An 18,790-nucleotide genomic window follows, 5' to 3' on the forward strand; every position below is an offset into this window, starting at 1 on the left:
TGCGGGTATATGCGTGTGAGTGTGGGTCCTGGCAGAGGACAGAGGAGGGCACTGGAGCCTCAGGAGCCTCAGGCATGGGTGACTGAGTCCCTCAGTGTGGGTGCTGGGACCCAAACGTGGGTCCTCTGTAAGCGGTAGTATGCACTTTTAGCTGCTGAGCCATTTCTCTGATCTCTTTGGAAATAAAGATCTATTTTATTTTTAATCTGTGTATATGTATATTTCTGGGTATGGGTGCAGGCCCCTACCCATTCCTTAGGTAATCTGAAGTCAATAATACTAAGGGGGCGGTAACTGAGTGTGTGCTTGTTTTGTGGGCGATGTTCTCAATATCTTTCTCAGATTCTCAGTACACACTGTCATGAGCCTCAGTTTACCAGTGAGGAACCAAAGGTGCACATGATCGGAGCTTGTCCCCAGCCATCTAAGTCAGTGGCAGAGTGGAGCTGGGCCCAGGCAGTCTCTCCGGAGCCCGTGACCCGAGTGCCGGTGCTCCAGTAACCCACAACCTTCTGTTTATAGTACTAAAAATAAATCCCCGATTAGGCTTGCGCTGGCCTTGCTTTCACTTATTTTGCAAGAAGTCATTTGACAGGAGTCCGAGTTGAACCCTTTTCCATGAAACCCCTTCAGAGTTTGTTTTGACAGAATGGACTGACCGCAAGGGCAGAGGCCTCTGCTCTGTCAGCACCAAATGGGGTCATTCTGGCTCAGCCAGGACTCCGGAAGCGATGGCATTAGATCAAGGTGGCAGACGCGAGCTGTGTCGGACGTACAGCGGGCCTCTTGTTAAAGTGCCTACTCATAGCTTTAGTGTCTGATGAGAGCAGAGAGAGCTGTCTGCAAACCATCGCAATGTTCTGTTTTATGGAGCAGCCCGACTGTGTCCAGGCAGCGGGATTTGCTGACCACCAACCCTGGGCATTCAGTAACTTGGGATGCAGGTGCAGCCCAACTGTGTCCAGGCAGAGGGATTTGCTGGCCACCAACCTTGGGCATTCCGTAACTTGGGGTGCAGGTGCTAACTGTGCGTTTCAGCAGTAGCTTTTCCGCTCACTCCAGTCTCTGCCGGAATGTAGATAAAGGGGATCTGTAACTTCACTGGGAGCTGTGTTCCCTGTGCTCAGGATCAGAGGCTGAGAGGCTGGAATCAGGTCACCTTTCTCTTAGTGGGCTGCTTTCTATGCGTTCCAGTCAGATTTATAGAGACATCAGCTGGAGACCTGGAGGGGAAAGCAGTACTGAAGGGTTGGGTAAGATCTGCCTTGCTGTCCCGCAGTGGGTCTCGGAGCAGGGCCATGACTTCCCTGAAATGCTGAGCCTTTACCTGAAATGATGGCGTGGAAAGGGTGCTACCCTGCAGCAGAAAGTTGACAGGGGACGATGGAAAATGACTGGGAACAACACAGTGCCTGGTGGTTATGAGTGTAAATATTAGCTTGGCGACTTCCTTCTTCCTCCACCAGCTCTTCCTCTTCCTCCTCTAATCCTGTCAACTGTTGACTTTTCTGTTTGGCTTGGTTAATCGGATGGAGCATGAAGTTCTGAGTCGGGCATGAGTGGGGCATCTCGGAAATGTGTGGGTGGTTTGGTTAGGTGCTATGAGCAGACAGTGCTTTATGGGAAGGGTAATCCTTCCAGAAAGTGGGATTGTCCGTCCACACAGTTGCCGAATGTGCGCTGGGCATTCCTGGCTGTGATGGACTGAATCTGGAACCAGACTTCATGCTACACAGAAGGGAATCATTTTTGCACATTTTAAAGTTTATACTGAGTTTTCTAAGACCACCACTGCCAAGTATATGAGTAGCCGTGTTTTATGAAAAGTTCTAGCATCTCATTAATGTTGTACATTAATAATGCCTTATGTGTTAATGTGTTTATATATTAGCTTATAACGTTAACCAACTGTAATTCATTTTTCCCTTGTATTACAGACAGGGCATAGAGTTGACTATAAATAAATTTCTCCAGGTTATATTACTGACATATTTTGTTCTGAGAGTGAAAGATGTGGAAAGCATTTGCGCAAGTGTTGGGTGTGGTTAATCCCAGCACTTGAAAGGCTAAGGCGGGCAGTGACAAGTTCAAGGTCAGCCTGGGCTGCACAGTGAGACCCTGCAAACAAACAACAACCACACATACACACACACACACACACAAACACACAAATTTTATATTGCTTCTTTGAAAGTAGGAAAGGCGTTAGCATATGTGTATGTATGCATAGTTTATGAGTTAGCTGAGGAGGTCGTAATAGGTTAGCCTTGAAATTTGAAAAACATAATTTTATTTTTGTCCTTTTACTAATGATATGCAGAATTCAGAACATCTGGCTTTGCCCATTGTTTGCCAGAGAATATATTCTGATGTCCTTTGACATTATATGGTCCTTTACAACTGTACAGTCTGAGCCTGAAACAGCCCCCCCCCATCTCTGATCGTCTCTGCCATGACTGCTTTCATGTGCATGTTCTGACATCCGCATGGAGGGTTCTACTCTTCTCTTTCCTAGGTTGTTTGGGCTGTTTTACCCTCTTTCTGCCTGCATTCCGGCAGAGACTCAAAGCCATGTGCAGGCCTGAACATGGGAAAGTGGGCCTAACCCGGCACTGTGGCCAGTTGACCCTTGTGCCCGCAGTCTCTGTGAAGAGGACAACCCTCCCCACACAATGTGTGTTGTGAGGAAGCCTGGGGGTTCCAGCACCTCGTATGTTGAGCTTTCCACAAGGTTTCTATCTGTCTTGAGGATTCTCCGTCTTTCCCTGTTCTCTTTCAAGTCCTTTATACGGGCCCCATAGCAGCGGGGTTACAGCTAAACCCAGGACATGCTGAGAAGGCTCATTGTTCTGCTTAGTCTAGAGGTAACATTTGCTTATTAGAGAAAGGTTCAAACCAAAAGATGAAATCAATACTCGTTATCTCAGCCCCAAAGACAACTTCTTGTAACATTTTATTAAATGTTCCTATATAAATAATTCATGTCCAACACACACATGAAAAGATGGAAAATCAGGTCTTCATAATAAAACGATTGACTCATACCGTTGGATTAGTATTCTGGGAACTGTCTTCTCATCTTTTTTATGTCGCTGTGGAATGAGGTTAGGAATATTATATGTATAATTCTGAGTCCTTTTAAAACTTAACATTTACAGGAGTATTTCCCAAGTTGTTATAGTCTTAAGAATGATTTGAGTAGTTGTTATAATATCTCGTCTTACATATCCATAATTTCTTTAAAAAATTATGTATATGTGTGTGTTGTACCCACAGAGGCCAGAAGAGGGCATCAGAGTTGTAAGCTGCCTGACATTATTGTTGGGAACCAAATGCAGGACCTCTGGATGAATAGCAAGCAGTTCTAACTGCTCAGCCATCTAACCCCAAAGTTTAACTAACCTGTCTCGGTGGCTATTTAGATGTTGTTGATTATTTATTATAAGGCTGTAAGAAAATCCCTGTACATCCACGGATGTTTATCTACTATTTAATACTTGTAGTGATATTTCATTTGTATTTTAATAAGTAAAACTTGCCTGAAAATCAGAGAGTAAAACAGCCCCACTGGTCAGCCTTACAGACCAGGCAGTGGTAACACACACTTTTAATCCCAGCTGGGGCTAAATGAAATATCACTACAAATACTATGGGCCGTGTGATAACTTTAGATGGAATAGCTCATTGCAAAAGAAATTACTTAGGCTGGGTAGATTAAATGCCTTTAATTCTGGCACTTGGGAAGCAGAGGCAGCCTGATGCCTGTGAGTTTGAGGCCCACCTGGTACCAAGAAAGCCAGAGCTACATAGTGAGATCTTGTCTGAAAAGAAGTTACTTGGGCACACAGATGGCACCTCTTCAAGCCCCTTAACCCCATCGTGGTTGTTTCTGAGACAAGAGTCCTCTGTGCAGCCGTGGCTGTCCAAAAACTCACCATGTAAACCAGGCTGGCCTCGAACACACAGAGATCTGCCTCCTCTACTCTTTAGTACTGGAATTAAAAGCATGTGCCACCAAAACTAGCTCGAGATAACCCTTTTTAAAAGCTTAGATGGACACATAGTGCCAAATTTCTTCCGAAAAGTCCACACCAGTTTACTTCTGGCTTACGGTGGAGTGACTTGCTTTTTGAAAAACATGTATTTTTATTTTACGCGTACTGTGCACATGTAGTGCCTGCCCGTGGAGGAGTGAAGAGGGTTTTGGATATCCTGGAATCGGAGTTAGAGACAGTTGCTGCGTGGGAATGGAACCCAGGTCCACTGCAGAAGCAGCCAATGCCATTAACCGCTGAGCCATCTCTCCAGCCCTTGGCCTGTTTTTGGATACTATCTTCACTGATACCAGTTTTGTCTTTAAGAGGAAGCCTTCACTAATAAAAGCAGAGAAAGCAACATCTCACTCCTTCTGCCTGAAGAGGTTGGAGGTGTTTTCCTGTCTTATTGGTCTTTGCATTTTGTCCTCTCTAATTTCCTGTTCCTGACCTTTGCTTATTTTCCCATCAGAGTTTTTGCGTTTTGTAGCTTTGTGGGAGACTTCAGGGTCTGTTTTCCTGTCATATTCTATAGCCAAGAGCACACCTTCTCAGGGCCTGGATTTCAGTCCTGGCTGCCCCCTGCTGAGGAGAGAGGTTGCTGGCAGGTAGTGTGCTCTGAAGGGCGAGATGAAGTTTGGTCTCTTACGGGCGAGATGAAGTCTGGTTCAGTTTTGTAATCCTGCACCCAGAAGTTTCTCAGAAACTACTCTTGAGCTACAGCCCAGGCACAGCCTCAGACCCAGAATAGTCTCCTGCTGTAACCAGCACCCAGAAAAATGAAATCGAAACTGCAAGGGCCCCCCACCCCCACCCCATTTCAAAGGGAAGAAACAAGTGGAGGAAAGCAAGTGGATTCTGTTTCAATTGAGAGGAACTTGTAGGGTCAGGATCCAATCAGGCCTACCTGTTGGCTCTGGGGCCCAGGAGACCGCAAAAGTCTTGATTAGATTAAGTGGTCACACTCACACTGTGTCCTCGGGGCAGGAGGCCAAGGGCACGCTGGAAAGTTCCACGTGTGGAGGTGGGAAGGTAATCTGGTTAACCTTTTGTTAACCTCTCCCTTGGACTGCTTCTTCCCCAGTGTCCTAGGTAATTCCTGGCTTTGGCATCCTGGCAGTGTGGGCAGGGATGGGGGTGAGCTTGTCCTGCCCACTTCTACCACTTGGGAGAGAGCCTGCACTCAGCTCATATCTGCTGAGTCACTGAGGCAGCCAAGCTTGTGTGGTCCTGGCTGTGTTGTTGGGCATGTCTGGGCTCCTGCTCCCGGTGGGTCCCTCACTTCCCAGCTATGTTACCTTGTGAAGGTTGCTTCACCTCCCTGACTCAGTGCCATCTTTTATGATGTTGATGAACAGTACCTCCCCCAGTAATCTAAGGACAGAATGAGATATCGGCCAGCCATGTCCTAGGTCCCCGCTTGGTGTTTCTGATGGGAGGTGATGACTGTTTGGAAGAGCGGCGGGGAGGCAGGTGTCTTGTCTGTTTCACCCCCACACAGCCCTGTGGGGACAGCTCAGACACCCAGCGGTTCCAATCCTGCCCTGTGGAGGACAAAAGTTATCTCTTCCTCCAGTCTCTGTAGAGGTGTGTACCTGGCAAGTGGAGTTTAGGGTGGATTTTGTCCCTAGGATCCCCCGTGGCTGGAGGCCTCTGCATAGGTTGAAGACTGGGTGTTGCTCCATCCCGTGTCTAGGCAGTCAGGAAATAATATTCATGGTTTCTCCAGAATGCTCACAAAATTGACCTCAGCAGCCCACCCTGTGCTCAGCCTCTGACCCTCTACCCACCCACAGCCCGTCCGCCATTAGCGCCAGCCTGGAAATGCACATAGGATCGGCCCTTCCCCACCCTTCACTGCCCCTCCCTCAGATCCCCATCCTGTCACACCTTAACTCTGACCTCAACACATACACACCCCAACAAAAACAAGACAAAGAGGTAAAAGCCCCGCCCTCTCACTCGCTGCAGCAGTTAACTGGGGCAGCTGGACCTGGTGGCACATGCCGTTAATCCCAGCATTCGGGAGACCGAGGCAGGAGGATTATCACGAGTTCAAGCCATCTCGAGCTATACAGCAAGTTCCAGGTCAGAGTAAGATATAGAATGAGACCCTGTCAAAACAAAAACAAACCCCGCACCCAAACCTAAGCGGAACCATATGCTTCTCAGAGTCCAGCCTGGCTGTCCGGTAGCACTCTGGTGCTGTCCCAGCACACGCGTCCTCTGGGCTGCTGTCCTCTGTAACACCCTGGCCACCCACTCACCTCCTCCTGTCTGCCTTGTCTCCCCAGGGTGTCCTGCCCTCCTCCCCTTATGCCAGCCCCCACCCCCAGCACGTTCATCACAGCCCAGCATCCAGTATAATTTAACTGCTCACCTCCTTTGCCTGCCACCCTTGCCGGCATGTGTCCCAAATGAGGACAAGGGGTGGCGCCCCTGCCCCATACCTCACGGCTGCAGAGGACCGTTCCTGGCACTGGATATTTTCAGCACGCTCACAGTGTCTTCGCCGTCACAGAGTCACCCCCAAGTGAAGTGTGGTGGCCACATGCAGTATGTGTGGGGAAATGTGCTTCCTCTAACAGACCTGTCATAGCAGACATCACCTGGTTCCCGCGGGTGCTCGGCAGTATACAGAGTGGGTTGCTGGAAGGTTTGGGGGTGCTGATGGGACATGAGGTACCTTGTACTTCCTGGTACCAGCCTGCCTGCAGGGGCTCCTGTCAGTGTTTCAGGCAAAGTCAGGGACTGGAGTTTGGAGAATCTGCTTGTATTTCTAGGAGCGCCCTGTGTTTTTGGAGTACTGCTGCGAAGAGCTGGCGCTCGGCTCCAGGTCTCTCTCCAGCCTTCCCTCACCTGTCCTCACCCACTCCTACCTGGTTTCTGGACGTCACTGTCCCTGCTCTTGTCTGCTTTAAGAGCCCCAGGTCCCCTTGTCTTCAGACTCTGAGCCTCTTCCTAAAGCCTCCTGCGTGGGTCTGCGTCTCTGGCAAGTGCCCCCTTCTCTGTGGTCCTGTTTACTCAGCCCCAGCTCTTCTGCTTAAATAGGTGGCTGGACGGCCCAGTGTTCTTCTTAGGTTAAGTCCAGCCAGCCACAGAGGGGGAGTCCCCACAGAGGAGGAAGCCACACCCCTAGCGACCACCTGCCTTGCCCAGGACACTCAGCCCTCAAGTGACAGAGGTGAGATTTGACATAGGAGGCCCCACACTGCCCACCATCCTCCCTCACTCAGCATCTTCTGACTCTGTGCCCGTCCCTTCTTCCAGCGGCCGGGTTCAGAAGGGATCCACGGCTTCTTCCTCTCCACTTGCTGGGGAGTTAGAAAGGCCACTCACTACTGGCCAGCCCTGGAGCCATGCTGTGTCCCACTGTCCCAGGAGACCTTCTACTCTGCAGCCCTCCGTAAACCCCCTCTGGGACTGCCCCCAGAACACCCATACACATGTTGTGTGTGGTGGAAAGGAGGAGGCTGCCTGTAGAGACCGTTCTGCAGGGTCTTCCTCCCGTGTGGTCCTCACAGAAGGCAGGGGCCTTCTCTTGTCTGAGTCTCAGCCCTTGGTAGACCCATCCTTGCCTCCCTGCCTGTCAGCATCGCCCAGCCAGACACGCAGAAGGCCTCAGGCTGCTCCACCTGCTCTCCCTCCTGCAAGCATCCCTCCTTTGCCACCGAATAACAGCAGTGCATTCTTTTGTTTCCTTAGAACAAGATGCAGATGTTTTCCAGAATTTTCTTCAACCTCAGGCAGTAAGTTTCTTCGGTGAAGAGTCTTTAGAGCCAGGCTCTTTTCCCTCATTCCGCAGTGCTTAAACACACAAACCAACAGACAGCACTAGAAAGAAAGAAGGGACCAGGTGACAGACAGGCCTTCAGTCAGTAGGCCTCGAGCATGGCTCCTCTATCCTCCATGGTACCTTGGGGCTCCTTCCCTGTGTCTCCTCTGAGCACAGAGACATGGTGAGGCTGGGGCTGGCTTAGCTTCTTCCTAGAGAGGCAGTGGCGAGGTTGTGGAGAACAAGGCAAGGAATTCATTTTTTAGCTTTGTGACATTGTTATTCTCCAGGGAACACAAACCAACTCTGGGGCCCAGGCTGGCAAGTAAGACTTTGGGTCACCGTCCTGGTTGCAGATGCTCAGGGAATAGGCTGAGTGGATGAATTCCCAGAAGCAAGGGATAGTGCCGTTCGGAATGGGAAGCCAGAGAGAGTCCTTTCTAGTGAAAGCGTGGGACCAGAACCTCAGAGCCTAGGCTATGACAGAGTAGCCACAAGGCTGATAAAGCCATAAATACTTCCTGGGAGGGGAATCAGTAGCAGGAGGAGGCAAAGTCCCAGGGGAGGGGACTCAGAATCCAAGTGACTTTATAGAGAGAGCGGCATTTCCTTCAGTGTGTACTGTTAAACCTGCGACTGTTAGATAAAACATGATTTGTGGGTACGTACATCTGGAGAAGTAGAGATTCTACTGTCCCTGGATCTCCACCCTCTGGAGTGGGCTACCTTAAATGTCCAAGAATCCCAGCAGAACTGGAGTTGGCCTGTTTAACTCAGCATCCTCCATCAAAGGCCCGCAGAGCTCTCGGTAACAGAGCTCACAGCAGAGCTACTTTGGAGAAGTTTTGAGGCCTTGTGTACCTATTTGTACCTGTTGGTAGGTATGTGAGTGTGCGTGCGTGCGTATATGTGTGTGTGTGTTTGTGTAGGTCAAAGGTTGGTATCAGTGTCTTCCTTGATTGTTTTTCACCGTAATTTTTGAGGCAGGCTCACTGGTGGCTAGACTGGTCAGCAAGCTCCCAGGATCTGTGTGCGCATCCTCACCCACTCCTTCCCATCGCCCCCAGCTAGCATGTGACCGCTTAAGTGGGTGCTGAGGATCCAGACTCAGGCCCTCACACTTATGCAGTGTGCACTTGATTGGCTGTGCCATCTCTGCACCCCACGTGGGTTTTCTTGTTCTGTACCCATTTCTTCTTTTCCACACCAGACAGGACTAACCTGAGTTTCCTCCTGTCTCGTTAAACCTCAGCCTTGGTCAAGTTACTCCCTCAGGTTCCTCTGTGACGTGGGAGATGGGCCACTGGCCTCCGTGATGCCCATGAGGACACAATAGCGCACACAGAGCTGGTTACATGGCAGGTGGCATGCTGAGTGATTTATGCAGCTCACTGAAGAGACAGGTGCTGCTGGCGTCCTTGCCATGCCAGTCAGAAGGCCATGGCACATAAAGGCGAGGCCCTGTGTCCTGTGTCAAATGCCTGGTGAGATTGGGGTTTGAAACCTGATGAGCATCTCCTCTCTGAGAAGGTCCTGTACTCCTTTCTTTTATAGAACCCCAACAGGCAGAGTGCCCCTCTTAGATAGTTCATGGATACTTAAAGCAGAGCTGATGTCCCTAAGAATCCAAGTCTCTCTGCAGTCCCTTTTCTCACGCTGAGGAAATAATCATCTGTGGCTGCTTGTCCACCCAGTTACTTCATTGTGACGTTCTGTCTGCTCTGCTTCATCCTGGGCCACCTGAGTTGGGCAGCTGTTCAGATGTCTGTTATGTTCAGGCTGCTCCCCACAGCCATGCCACTGGAAGGCTGTGCGCCCACAGCCGAGACCAGGAGTCTTTCCTGAATGCCCGAAGGGATCATAGCTTGCTTACTCTTAGTTTACTCCTCAGGGAGAAACGAAGCAAAAGCTGTAGGAGCATCTGCTTATCACTTGGCATGACTGTGTCCATGCTGGGCTGGGAGCGTGCTTTACAGGACTTGAGGCCAGCCTCTCCTGTGGCTTCTCCTCAGAGCCTGCCATTCTAGGCTAGCCCTCGGGGCGCCATCCAAGGGTGGAATCCTGTCAACTTTCCTCCTTCCACTGCATTCAAGGCTTTTGGACAAAGGAAGACTTTGTCTTTATTCACACAGAGCCCTGCATTCACAGTCCAGCCCCACAGCTCCAAGTGTGATCTCATTATGTTCAACTTCAGGGTTCCTGAGCACTTTGTGTTTCTAATGGGACTGGGCATACAAGCGCTACAGTCTGTCCCCAGGACCTGCACAGCCAGTGTTTTTCAGGGTGAAGTACCCTGTGCTCCTTCCCACCCACCAGTAAGCACCTGTAACACCCAGTCCTAGGCACCGCCCCTTCACCTTCAGTGACCTGACACCTCCCACACACGCACAGGGACACACACACACCCCAATAAGCTGATTTTCTCCATTCTGTGCATGAGGAATCAAAGCGATGGACTGCCATCTGCTGGAACTTTGTTGTAATGGCACCTAAGTGCACCAGCCCCTCCAGGAGTTGGGTTGTGCTGCTGGGCATTGCCACCGGTTGCATTGGCTATGCTGTCATGCATTTATTTAAACATCGTATCTTTCCAACTGTGCTGAAAGAGCCTTGAATGTAATGGCTTTGGGTTTCTATTGTATCTGCGTTGCCCTGGCTTCTGCCATGGCTTGTTGAATAACCTTGGTAGAAATATCTGTTACCTTAGGTTTAGGGTGCTGGCTTCACTTGGTGAATGGTCTCTGAACTTAGGCGTTGTCAAGTAAAGTTGCTGAATTCTTCGGAGGCTGCCAGAGTATTAGGCTGGGGGAACTGGCCTCTGGTCAAAGCCACCGTCCTCCAAACATATCAGAGAAACTGAGCAAGTACCAAGGCAAAAAGGCTGGGGTCACCTTCTGGCTCTCCAGCTGGGCTGGGAAGGCCACTCTCAGGAACATTGTCAGCTCCTTGTGGTTGTAGGCAGGTAGGAATGACAAGGCAGGGCCCTGCTAAGGCTCCCTAGGTTTGTGGAGGAGATTAGTAGGCATCCAGCCACTAGACAGGGTTGTCCCAGCTGCACACTGGCTCCTATATTTTCCTGCACCATCGAAGGTTGCTGAGTAGCTTCATGTGTCTCTAGGGAGAGCGCCTTCTAGTGGTCACTCAGGGGATGACACTGAGGGAAAAGAGAAAGCTGTCCTTTCCCTGGCCTTGCTTTAAAGATAGGGATGCGTCTTTTACAAAGCCTGTTTCCCCAGAACCACTGAGTCTGCTACCTCGTTCCAGCCTGGTCTCAGAAGATACCCTTCCATGCTTGGGCCTGTTGCCATGATCTGGCTCATAGACTTCCTGGTGTTATCCACTGAAGTCTGTTTCCCTCTTTGCTCTGGCTGTCAGCAAGCTCAGAGAGAATGTGTTTGCTCTGTTCCTGTAGCTTTTCTGGACCAGGGTGTGCTCTAGCGTAAGCACAAGGAGTGTCAGGGTGTGCTTCTTCCTTCGCATTTTGCCTTGGGGGGTGGATTTTAGCAGAAGGATCAGCAGTAAAGCCAGATACCTACCTGGCTGCCGGTCCCCACTTTGTGGCTATGCTTCTGATCAAAGTAACCCTGCTTATCAGTTCTTTACTCCTTCCTTAGAGAGCTGGGTCATGACCACAGTTCTTTACTCTTTCCTTAGTGAGCTGGGTCATGACCACAGTGAGTGAGTCGGTTGTTGCCATGGGCAGTCTTGCCAGCCTGGCTGCCCCGTGGCTCTAACACCCCAGTAGCTATGTCCTTCTGTCAGCTTGTGCCTTACTGTAAGGCATGCAGCAGCAGAGACAACAGAACCAGCTCTCAGGGTCCTCTGGGATGTAGAGGTTTCAGGACTGATGGAAGCAGACGAACGGGTGAGTTGGCCATTCTGTTCATCCGTGCTGCTATAATAGCACAGGCTGGGGCATCCAGAGTGGAGCTCTGGAGGCTGGGAAGTCGCCTGTCACAGCGGTGGCGTGTGGTGAGGCCTCACCCTCATGATGGGCAGCCTCAGAGGTCTTTTTCCCTTACAGTGCTGTCCACCCAGCACCTTGGCTACAAGGAGGACCTTCTGCCAGGCATACCCACTGTGCTAAAGGTTCTAGCTGTTGCCTTTACTCACGTATTCTGGGGGTCAGGCAGGAAAGTCCATACTTAGGCCTGACACTAGAGCACAGTGTAGCCTCTTCCTAGTGTTAAGCATCAGCCGGCTGGGGTCCTTTTGTTCTGCCTGGGTAGATACTGTGCATAGGCAGTTGACAGGAGTAAGCAGTTGTGGCGGCAGGCAGGTATAGCAGTAGGGGGGCTCCTGCAGGCCTAGGTTGCACATGCGTTATAGCTCTGCATCCCTAGGAAGTCAGGGTTTCCCTCGGTAGTGACTAGAGTCACAGCTTCCAGGCAGGCTTCAGTAGCATTCCTCAGCCCTCAGCGCTGGCTAGGATTGCTGCTCCTGGGCCCCGTGTGTCTGAGACCCTTGGACCCAAAGACTTGACAGCTCTGGTATTCCAGCAACTTCTCCAGCACTATGCTGATTTCTGTCTTTCCTCAGGCTTAGTTCTCCGCCTTCTCCCCCTATACTGTCCCTCCTGTCCCCTGCTGCCTCTGTTGCTATGGCAGCTGTCCTGGTGGGCAGCTGCTTTGGCCACCCTTGCTGCTGCTGCTGCTTCTGCTGCTGTTGACTGCCGAGTTTGAGGCCCTGGCTTGTTTGCAGCTGCGTTGCTGCTTTTGCAGCCTGACCTGCTGACTGCAGAGCTGTATGACTCTTACTCACCCGTCAGATAGGTGGCCACTCCAATGCTCTTTGGACTGCCAGCTACTCAGCTGTCACTTCCATCCTGCGGCCTTTGCCGTTGCTTCCATGCCAGTATCCTGGCTGCCGTGCATGGTACCAGCTCAGTTGCTCTACTAAATGTAGGCAGGAGAAGACCATTGAAGAGACACTTTGTATTAAGTTTAAAATTGGAACACCAGGTGAGACAGTAGAGGAGGTGGAGGTGGGGTGGGGTGGGGTGGGGTGGGGGTGTCCCAGCTAGTCCACTGGCAAGTCACACTTAAATGGCTGGAGAAGGGTGTTTGTACCAACCACATTCAAGCTAAAGTTCATGTTTGCATCAGTCACAGTACGAGCCTCTCTGCTCGGGCCCCTGGGGAAGTACTCCTTTCCCAGCTTAGGCAGGAATGCTTGTAGGTTCACGTAGAGCTCACGGAGGTCTGTAGCAGTGAAATGTCTGTCACAAACTGTTGGAAACTGTCCTAGCTGGGGCTGTGCCTTCAGAATCCAGGGCAATTAACTGAGACCACCGTACAGTTTGCCCAAGGCATCTGGGGAGTGTCTGGTTTGCCAGTGCAGGTATATCCATTCTGCTTGCTGTTTGACTGACAGTCCATTTGCTCAAGGTAGCCAGGGCAGCCGGGCAGTGGTGGCGCACGCCTTTAATCCCAGCACTCGGAAGGCAGAGGCAGGCGGATCTCTGTGAGTTTGAGGCCAGCCTGGTCTACAAGAGCTAGTTCCAGGACATGAACCAAAAGCTATGGAGAAACCCTGTCTTGAAAAATCCAAAAAAAAAAAAAAAAAAAAAGGTATCCAGGGCAACGTGGGAACATCTTCAAGGTGTCAGTAGGGAACTTGGCCCCACACTCCAAATCCTTTGCCTATTTACGGGAAAATGAGCCCCAAGAGTGTTGACTGTAAGAACTTACAAACACTAATAGTGCCCCTCCCCCCGCAGTGCTGGGGCCCCATGCATGCTGGGTTAGTGCTGTACTACTGAACTGTCTGTCCCCACTAATAGTACTAATAGATTTTAAAGGTGATTTGATCCCAGAGAGAAATGCGATGTCTTCACCTGTCTCTAACAGTTGGAACATACATGGAATCTACAGGTAGCCTTCTGGGGTATTGGGGCAAGGATGAGAGAAAAGGGACAAGGACAAAAGGTCTTGATGGAGGGCTTCAGTGTGGCTGGCTTTCCTGCAGATGCTAGGATGGGCTTCTTTAGGCTTGGAGTTTAGCATTGTCTTGCTCTGCAGAGGAACACTGTCTCTTTGGTGCCCACTGGTAGTTAACACTCCCACCTGGCCTTCTCAGCTGTGCAACCTCTCTGCAAGGGCAGCCTGGGCTGTGACGATTCCTTCTGCCTCCTGCTTCTCTGGATGGCACTCGGGTCCCTGTCCTCTGAGGGGCAGGAGTGGGCGGGGCAGTGCCTCGTGCTCTTTCCAGATACATTTCAGGAGTTCCCCCATAACTGCTTCCCTGGCTCTCCAGTGAGCCCCTCTTTCTACCTCTAGGACTCTAGCTCAGAAGTGGGCATCCGAGTCACAGGTCAGGCTCCAGGAGTGGGCATCCGTGTGGCCCTGGACTGCAGGGCACCGGTCAGGCTCCAGGAGTGGCCTCTATGTGACATTTACATGCTTGTACCAGGGAGGGGCAGGCCCTTGGAGCCCTCTGCCCCCGAGGGTCCCTTTCGTAGGTACTCAAGGCCTCCAGGCGCTCCCTCCCCGCCTTGCCTCAAGCCCCTTTCAGAAATAAATAGCACAGAAAACTGAGACTTTTGTGTTTTGTTCGTTTTGTTGTTTTTGTTGTTTGTTTGTTCTTGGTCCCTCTCTATTCTTGTTCTTCTGTCTAAGAATGCCTTCATGGAAAGAGAAAGTTTTCTGAAATAATGTCAAGTGTCCTCTCTTGCTCAGCTCCCTTGCCTGTCTGACGTGTTAGGGATGCATTCTCGGTTATGTTTTATGTGGATAATCGTAGCGTCTAAGTTAGTGGGTATAAATTCTATACAGTAAAATTTAATATTAGAAAAATCAATCATGGTGAGGTAGGTATTTCATGTGGAGTGAGGAACTGTAAGAATAGTGAAACCTTGATCAAGCACAGAAGGGAGAAAGGACCCGGATTGTCTGCTCATGAATGCTTCGAGTGAGGCATGGGGGCTGCAGGGTTCTAGTTGAGTGGATGGGGGTGGGGGGAGCTGCAATAGCATGGTAAGAGAGTCCCCTTGCCACCTAGTCCCTGGGTACCTTGGTGCTTCCTCTTGGCCTGAGCCCTGGGCAGTGTGTTAGCACTGAGTGAGCCCCAGCGTGTCCTGCTAGGGAGTTTGGGATTTTTCTGGCTTAAGGAAAAATGAGGCTTAGAGTGCCCTACGGGAGGAGGGTGAGGGCTTTCTCTCACTGGCTGTAGAGGGAGGGGCTGAATCTGGAGATGTCTGACAGAACATTGGCAGGTGATACAGGGAAGTAGCTAGATCCATCCTTTAGAGGAGCTCTGGGGAGGACTGTGTGTGCGTGCGCACACATGTGCACATGCGTGCAAGTATGTATAGACAGGCCCTGTATAACTTAGCCCTTGCTGACTTGGGAGTTGAGAAAACCATGTTCCATCTGGACAGGGACTCGGGTGGAGCTGGAGTTGCATATGGGAAGCCTGGAGACTGTCACTGTTAGCTCTGTCCCCAGATCTAATGTTTGCATGTGCCTGGACTGGAGTTGACAGTGTTGGACCGTGAAGGATTCTGAGGCTGGCTGCATGGAGGAGTCATGGACCTGGATAGTCATCTAGAGGTCTTAGGATCCTCGAGGCAGATAGCATTTTACAAAGACTGCCAGAGTCAGCCAGTCCAGCGCCAGGACTTTTGCTTCAGGAGGTCAGGAGAGTGTTCTCAGCTGCAGGTTGCTTGCTGCAGGCAGAACAACATGCATAAGGAGCATGTGGAAGGCCCCTGTGTTCCTTCTACATCAACCTTCCCCCCACACAGGAAACTACCATAGAGATCTGAAGGGCAGAGTGTGGGGCCTGAGTGCTGGAAGGAGGTGGCATTATTTTCAATTGGCTGACATGACCCCTTGCAGATGTTATGCCCATTTTAGCATTAGACGTCTTGGTGTTCACAGGGATTTTCTTTAAACACCTGAGCTGGTCCTGCTGGCATTTGTTTGGGCCAAAAGACTTCTGTCCTTTTCTGTCCTCTGGGTAAAGGTGACTGCTTTCATTTGCACAGAGAGCTGTTTAAAAAAAATTTTTTTTTTTTACAAAAAAAATATTGTGTGTAAGTGTATGCCTGCATGTAGGTATGTGCTCATGATAGCAATGGCCATAAAAGCCAGAAGATCCCCTGGAGCTGAAGTTACAGGTGGTTGTGAGCGACCCGATGTGAGTGCTAAGAACTGAGCTCAGGTCCTCTGGAAGAGTAACAAGCTCTCTCAACTTCTGGGCTATATGCCCAGCACTGTTGTTTTGGGTCGAGGTCTCACTGTATCCCATTTTGACTTTGAATTTCCTGTGTAGCTGAGGATGACCTTGAACTTTCGACCCCCCTGACTCTACCTCCTAAGTGCTGAGATTCCAGCCCCGCCACCACTCCCAGCTTGAACTGAAACTGAATAATATTGTCAGTTGCTTGTGGTGGCCCGCCACTCTCAGTGTGATGCTGACTAGTCTGTTGACCTCTTGAAGGATTTTCCCTTTGTAAAAACCTGCCTCCGTGCCAGGCGGTGGTGGCGCACGCCTTTAATCCCAGCACTCGTGAGGTAGAGGCAGGCGGATCTCTGTGAGTTCGAGGCCAGCCTGGTCTACAAGAGCTAGTTCCAGGACAGGAACCAAAAGCTACGGAGAAACCCTGTCTCGAAAATTCAAAAAAAAAAAAAAAAAAGAAAAAAGAAAAGAAAAGAAAAAGAAAGAAAAAATCAACCTGCCTCCGTGAGTGATGTTCAAGTCTAAATCAGTTAACCCACGTAAGTGGATCAGTGTCTGATGTAAAGTAACACCCGGACTTTCACAGTTACTGTGTAACCCAGTAAAAGAAGTAATAAAGCATGCCTAGCTTTCCTAAGAACGTGTCCGGGAATCCATACTTAGAAGGCATGGTTTTCACAGGAAGCGTCTGTCAGATTCATGCATTTACAACTCAGGCATCACAGGGATATAAAAGACGGGCAGTGCTGAGCCAACGAGTGTGGCCAGGATGTGGTGATGGACGGACTGGGAGCCTGTTCTATGTGGGTCAGCAGCTAGCCCTCTTATCCCCCTTAGCTCACGAGAGACTTCTAGGTTTGTTTATCCCCGTATGACCTGTTTGGGTTTTCTACTGTAGGGTTTTGGAAGAAGTTGATTGCCTGGAAGGAAGCTACAAAACATGAAAGTCACTCTGAGGTGACCAGCAAGTACAGCGGTCCCTTGTACCTCCCACGCTGGATCGAAGCTTGAGAAGTGTAACTTCAGGTAATAACCCCTGGCAGCTGATGGTCATTGGTGGCCTTCAGCTGTTAGGCTGTTAAAAAAGTGAGTCAGATCCTGGTGGTACCCCAGGTCTGACATGTGCAAGGGGAAAGGGTCCGTAAACCACAAAGACCTGGAGGGGAGGTTATATATTCAGCCTCTCTCCTGCTTTCCTGAAGGTCAGTGTGAACGTCAGCAGTTACGGTGGTCACACACCGTGAATTTTATAAGATGCTCCCCAAAGGACAAGCCAGAATAGACAAGATGGTTCTGAAATCTAAGACTAATAGAGGAAAAATAATTTGGAGATTGTTTTCCCTTTATTAGTAAATTAAGATGTGCTTGGAAGCCACACTTGTACAAATAGTATGATAGTAGAATTAGAAGAACTAGATTAGGGTAACAGAGTAGTAAGAGTGAACTCAGCTCTTCAGCAGAGCAACCACGTTAGGTGTTTGGTAACACGAAGCGTGGTCTAAGAAGTAGGTCTTGGACAATGGTGCATCCACTCTAGAGAGGAGAGAAATGTCTAACCGTAAATGGCATATCAGAACAGTTGCAGGATTGAATCTGTAAGTAGAAAAGGAGAATTAGGGGCTAGAGAAAAGGCTCCGCTGGTAAAGCCCTTGTCGAGCAAGCCTAAGGACCTGAGTTAAATCCCAGGACCCACGTGGAAAACTGGGTATAGAAGCTGGAGGGATGGCTCCGCACTTGAGAGCACATTAGTACTCTGTATGAGACCTGAGCTTGATTCCCAGAACCCACATTGGGTGGCTCACAACTGCCTCTAACTCTAGTTTTGAGGGGTTCAGGGCACCTGGCCTCTGTGGGCACCTGCACTCGTGTACGCGGACATACACATGCTTATAATTAAAACTGTTAAAAGGGGGAGAGAGATGACTCAGTGGTTAAGAACACTGGCCACTCTTCTAGAGGACCTGGGTCCAGTTCCCACCACCCACATGACAGTTCACAGTATTCTGTAGCTACAGTTCCAGGGGGTCTGGTGCCCTCTTCTGACCTCCTAGAGTGCCAGGCACACATAGTGCATGTACAGGCAAAGACGTTCATATGTATAAAAATAATACATCTTTTAAAAAATACCAAATTTGAAGCCGAGTATAAAGGCATGCCCTTGCGATCCAGTGCTGGAAAGGTGGGCACAGGTAGATCCTGGGGCTTGCCGCAACCAGTCTATCCCAGTCTGTGAGTTCAAGTTCAGTAAGAGACCCTGTCGCAAGGAATGAGGCACATGATTGGAGAAGGCACCCAAAGTCAACTTCAGCCTCTACACATGTACATGCGTGTGCATACACATCTTTACACAGGTGCACACATGAACATGTGCACACACGTACACAAGACTAAAATTAAATAGAAGCCTGCATGGTGGCTTATGCTTGTAATCCTACCACTGGGAGGTTGAAGTAGGTAGATCACTGGTTTGGGCCAGCCTGGGCTACATAATGAGTTCCAGGCTACACAGCAAGATCCTGTCTGGGAAAAAAAAAGGTAAATGAAATAAATTAAAAGTTACAAAATATTGACATAAGGATATTTGTGTTCTATTATTTTGAAAATGATTTTTGTAATGTTTTAAGACTATATAGGAAATTCAAAAAGTCAAAAGGAAATGAACGCAAAAAGCATTTACAGCATCTGTGATGAGCGCAGAGCTCCTCTTTGTCGTATGCAGATAATTTGATTCATCTCTGATCTGGTGGAATACTGCTGTGTGCCAGGAAGAGTTCCGCACGCTGGGGGCAGTCATTAGAGC

At 49.8% G+C, this 18,790-nt stretch overlaps 1 protein-coding gene across 2 annotated transcripts in view; it reads left to right on the forward strand.

Annotated features, from left to right (window-relative positions):
- Positions 1-18,790, forward strand: part of Bmal1 (basic helix-loop-helix ARNT like 1) — a 101,474-nt gene that overhangs the window by 45,126 nt on the left and 37,558 nt on the right. For both annotated transcript variants that reach the window (XM_075971924.1, XM_075971925.1), the window contains exon 3: positions 16,889-17,016. The gene's annotated coding sequence lies outside the window, so the exon portion shown is untranslated. The remainder of the gene's footprint in view (positions 1-16,888; positions 17,017-18,790) is intronic.

Source organism: Microtus pennsylvanicus, chromosome 5 (assembly GCF_037038515.1).
Source record: "Microtus pennsylvanicus isolate mMicPen1 chromosome 5, mMicPen1.hap1, whole genome shotgun sequence".
NCBI classification, from domain to species: Eukaryota; Metazoa; Chordata; class Mammalia; order Rodentia; family Cricetidae; genus Microtus; species Microtus pennsylvanicus.